The following is a 6,047-nucleotide window of genomic DNA, read 5'->3' on the forward strand; positions in this document are numbered from 1 at the left end:
TCGGAGGTAGTGGTGAAAATCGATTTACAACCATAACTTTTACCAATTTTCACGTCAGTGAAATCCGTAAGTTTGCTAATATAAGTTAAGACATCTGTCTAGCAATGATGAGGAAGGAAAACAAAGGGTTAACTTTTAGATTAACACCCACACGATTTTCACCAAGAAAAAAGAAAAAACTCGGATTTTTTGCGTTGAACTAGTACCCTTGACCTCTTAATATTCTGCAAATCCTTTATTTTGGTTCGGTAAAAAGGGGGTAGGGTGAAGGAATCATTGGAATTTTTTTTTCGTTGAATGAATTCCTGTGACCGTCTAATATGCTACAAGACCATTTCTGGGGTCCGAAAAACGAGGTGGGGAGAGGTTGAAGCCTCGGAAATTTCACCTACCCACCACCATTGATATTTTCACCCATCCGATTTTCACTAAGGAAAAAAAAAATAAAACTCGGACTTTTTTTTATTTTGTGTGAAATCAAGTACCCTGACCTAATATGCTGCAAATCACGTATTTTCGTTCGGGAAAAAAAGGTGGGGTGAGGCCTCCCCCTCCCTCCCGGAATCATTGGAATTTTTTTTTTCGTTGAATAAATTCCGGTGACCTCCTAATATGCTACAAAACCCTTTGGTGTGGTCCGAAAATGGGGCTGGGTGAGGTAGAAGCCTCGGAAATTTTACCCACTTCCATCATTTTACAGAAATAAATTTTCCAGAGTGTGAATTACATGGTTCGTTATTAAATATATATAGTAGAGAATGTTACATATTGTGCGTGTATATATACATATATATGTATATATATATATATAATATATATATATATATATATATATATATAATAACATGCACACCTTCGATGCAACCTTCTCCAATGTACATCTTCGATGAAGATCTCCGAGGCAACCTTCTCCAATGCATATCTTTGATGAAGCCTTGACCGATAGTACCCCTAGGAATGGTTCGGTCAAGATCGGGATTAGTCGCTTCCTTTCACAGGTGTTCTATTTTCCTTGCTGGAAGGGCTCCCAACCCATGGGCCAAGAGGGTTAGATAATGGGGGTGGTTGTTTCGAAAGGGCTAGCATGTGCAACATGGTCACCTCTGCCGGTCAAACTCCCAGCCCATGCATTCCTGTCGCGGCACTGATTCTGCAGAACTGGGTTGGTTGTGAAAACCAACATTAAAGTATAAATATAGATTTTTGAATCAGCTATGTTGCGTTCGGTTAAGTCCTATTTCGAGCGAAATAACAATAAACCGATTCCTTATAGGATTTTTCACTAAAATTGGCTACACTCCATTTTCAATCATAACTTTTACCAATTTCGATGTATTTTGTTCCAACTTTATGCCGGCGTTACTTAGGACTCATGGGATCTTTGGATGTTTTAAGTTCTCAAAAAAAAAAAAAACAATCGATGAGTGGAAAATTCGACAAACAAATTCCTTATGGGATTTCCAAATCAAATTGTCTGCTACCCATTTTCAGCCAAACGTTTACCAATTTCAATGGATTTCGCTCAAATTTTACATCGGTATTACTAAGTTTGGTTTGAAACACAGCGCTTTATTAGCTCAATAATCCCAACTTAATCCCGGTCAACGCCGGGTTATACTGCTAGTATGTATATATATATATATACTAATAAGTCAGGACAAAAGAAAAAGTTACTAATGCCAAAATATGCCGAAAATAGACACAAAGTTAATAACCATGTAATTTATCACTACAAGCACGCGTTTCGAAAAAAGCCGTTAGAAATTTCTAAAAAATCCTGTTACATATATATATATATATATATATATTATATATATATATATATATATATATATATAAAATAGTAATGCTATACGAGAGTATTGCTTTCCAGTATAGGATAGCCCGTGAGGGTAAAATTATACGTAAAATTAAATAAATGGCACAACGAAGTACCGATATTTACTGGAAAATAGCGAACGTTCACTATTTTCCAATAAATATCGGTACTTCGTTGTGCCATTTATTTACTTTTGTGTATATATATATATATATATATATATATATATATATATATATATATATATATTATATATATATATATATATATATATACATATATATACACACATATATATATACATACATATACATACATACATATGCATGTATGTATACAATACGTCGGAGTGGGTATAGATGCAGGAGTGGCTGTGTGGTAGTAGCTTGCCTAACACACACCACTCCTACGACTGTGGCTGTATGGTAAGTAGCTTACTTACCAGCCACATGGTTCCGGGTTCAGTCCCACTGTGTGGTACCTTGGGTTAGTGTCTTGTACAGGCTATGATAGGAGACACTTGTCCAATGTGCCATGCAGGGGGACTGAACACGGAACCATGTGGCTGGTAAGCAAGCTACTTACCACACACCCACTCCTGCGTCTATGCATCGTATGTATATTGTATGTATTTAGGCTATGTATATACATAGCCTAAATACCTGCAATGTTATGGTGTACAGTTACCTACATATGAATATACAGACAGACATACCATTGTAAATATTTAGGTTACATACGTATGTATCTAAGTGCATATATATATACATATATATATACACGCATATATATATACATATATATACACATATATACATATATACATATATATATATATGTACGTACATACATATACATATATGCATACATATATATACATACATATATACATATATATATATATACATATATATATAAATATATATATATGTACACACACACATATATATATATGCACATACATATATATGTAAACATATGCATACATATATATGTACATACATTGAATACATATATATGCACATACACACATATATGCATATATATATATATATATAAGTAGTAATCGTAGCCACTATAGCATGGCTGTCTGTTCGAACATACTTTACTGCGATTTTTTAACCTCAAGAGGATATCTCCCCTAGGTGGTTAACGATGCACACCTGAATCCAAGATATTGCGAGCAGGGAAGTGACCCCCTACCATCGTCTAGGCATGGGACCAGTTATCCAGCCTCGTCTGTTAGAGGTCGCAGTATCTGGCTTCTGCTCACAATATATATAGTTTCAAGTGACATACTGACGCTGATTTCGCAAAAATGCTATTTCTAAAATCCCTCTAAGTGATCAACGCTGTGGTTGTACTAACAAGTTGTATTAAGAAGTAATGTACTAACAAGTGGTATGTATGTATGTATGTATGTATGTATGTATGTATGTATGTATGTATGTATGTATGAATGTATGTATGTATATATTCATACTAAATTCATACTACTAGATATATCGTACTATGCTTCATAAACCTATTAGGTTTGAACAAGGCGCTTTCATTTGCGAAATGTATCTCCGATTTAATTAGAGAGGAAATAGATTTAATATTAGCGGCTCGGAACACCGTAATAGAAATGGGAGGTAAACTTTGGACTTGGTCGGATAGGGAAGAACGTGTTGATGTAACAATGGGGGTCAAATGATTCGGCACAGGTAACGGATGTAGGTAGAATATATTCACTGTCTCAGATAAAATCCTGCTTCCTGGATTTTGTAAGAGGAGAGGCTCGGGAATTATATAAAGACGACTCGCTATCTATATTGAGAAGAAGTAGTAGCGTGGAAATGGAGAGAAGTAAGAAAAAACTAGATTTTTAAAAAAATCTCAACGAAGAGAATTTCGAGTTTTTCCAAACTATACATGCATACATACATACATGCATGCATGCATGCATGCATACATACATACATACATACATACATACATACATACATACATACATACATAAATATATACATACATACATATATACATGCATACGTACATACACAAATGCGTGTATATAAAAAAGGGAAGGAGTATTTAGTAGATCAAGAATAAAGGAATTGTATTTTTTTGTGTGGCTGTTTTAGGGTGAAGCGGGGTCACAAAACCCTGTTAATAGCAAACGTACATGTCAACAAGTCTACATACCAATATGGTCACACACACACACAAACATGTATTTAGTTTTTACACTGTGTACACACATAAACACACGTCCTAACTACAGAACTCAGAAGAAAACAAACACATAAAAAAAGAAATGATTTCATAAGCATACTCTTTGTCTTCACACACAATCCCAAAACCTATGACATTCTCAATACTACTAAAAGATGTCTCCCAGTTCTTAAACAGTCATCAAAAATGAACAAACTAATGACAAAATCAGAAAAAATATATAGCTGACGCCAAGCAACCAAATTAAAAGACTTTTTAACAAAAATCAAGATTTACAATGAGAGGCGTAAAATCTTAGCAGGTAGACATGAAGGAATCAACCGAGGAAGGAAGAGAAAATCTTCTCAAATATTCTGTGCAACAGGCTGTAGCGATGCGAAGGGAAAAAATGTGGAAATGTTGACTGTAGCGTAGAGCATAGTGCACGCAACTGCAGCAGAGAACGGTCGACGCCTCTCGCAATAGAAGTCATTAAAATAAAGAAAAGACAGAAAAAGGGAAACAAAATATAAAAATCTACTGTAGAGTTACTTTGAAATTTCAGCATAGGTGGAAACTTTTTTAAAACAATTTAAAAAAAAAAAAAATCAATGTGCTATGCTTACGGCACCAAGGTTTCCGAAGCGGTCACCCATCTAAGTAATGACTAGGCTCGACGTTGCCTAACTTCGGTAACCGGACGAGAACCGGTGCTTTCAACGTGATATGGCCGTAAGCAATTGTCAGCTCGAAGTTTAACAACTTTATTCTAATAAACGACTAAATGCTAACATTTATATTCTCTTACAATGTAAACTTGCTTTCGTCACAATCTTTACGTCTCTACACTGCTTTTCTTCTACCAGCTCACTATTGCATCGACTAAGCAATCTTTCTTTTATTCTAACTCCCATTGTTCACCACTAGCGGCTACCCTCACGCTTACTCACTCTCTCGCTTTCAGATTTCACTTTGCCGCTGACAATTTGATCAATAGGCCTTCACTGTCGCACCACACTACCCTTGCTGCTGCTACGTCCCCATCTTACCCACAAATGCTCCTCAACACAACGTCGCACACGTCATCACAAACATTTGCTCTGGCTATCCACACCAATAGCAAATACCTGAGCATCATCCTAACACGACGCTCGTCAAAACAACAACGTCCAACACTTAGCAAAATTATCGCAGCTTGCGTGATTGACGCTTTTTCAATTCACTTCCGTCGACATTATGCTTGTGGAAACTACTCTCTCGCTGCATATTGCTAAAACTCGCATCAAGTTTACTCACTGGTGCATAATTGGACACTTGGCAGCGAGCAATGTAAGCAAGGTAAGTAACGAATGCTGCTAATGACAACAATCCTAATCAAATGTATGCTAATTTGAATGCGACAGGCAAGCAAAGACAAAGCCACAGATTTGCTATCTTCACATGGTATATCAAATAAAAACGTTCTAATGACTCGGCTCTATCGTTTACGGCCATATCACATCAATGAAGTTAAGCAAATTCGAGCCTAGTTAGTACTTAGATGGGTGACCGCTTGGGAAACCTAGGTGCTGTAAACGTCTTTCTCTCTCTTTATTTTCGATTTATTCTTGCAGTCTTCTCCACTTCAAGTGCATGTCTGCTTTCACTTCGAACAAAAATTATACATATTTGCACGCACCAATTTCCATGCTTTACTCTCACTGCACTTGCGCAGCTCTATTTTGCCAAATGAAATCACTGTTTACCAATGTTTATTTTGTCTTTCAGTCGTAGCCACCGCTCGCCTCAAGGTTCAACCAGCTTTCACTAATTCAGCCACATACACAACAAAAAAACACACACACATACACAACAATCACACACACAAACAAAAAAAATACACACACGCACACACATACACAACAAAAACACACACACACAGGTAATCGGTCCGTAAGTCAGGGATAACATTGAAATAAACAAGCCTTTGAAGACAGAAAACAGAAGACTGAAAAGGATGAATAACACAGCAAGTGAATTGAGGTCAAAACAG

The 6,047-nt window shown here is 36.3% G+C and overlaps 1 pseudogene; it reads right to left on the bottom strand.

Annotated features, from left to right (window-relative positions):
* Positions 1-4,634: 4,634 nt before the first annotated feature.
* Positions 4,635-4,753, bottom strand: LOC115230089 (annotated as a pseudogene).
* Positions 4,754-6,047: the final 1,294 nt, after the last annotated feature.

This window comes from Octopus sinensis, unplaced genomic scaffold (genome assembly GCF_006345805.1).
Source record: "Octopus sinensis unplaced genomic scaffold, ASM634580v1 Contig14469, whole genome shotgun sequence".
Taxonomy (NCBI): Eukaryota; Metazoa; Mollusca; class Cephalopoda; order Octopoda; family Octopodidae; genus Octopus; species Octopus sinensis.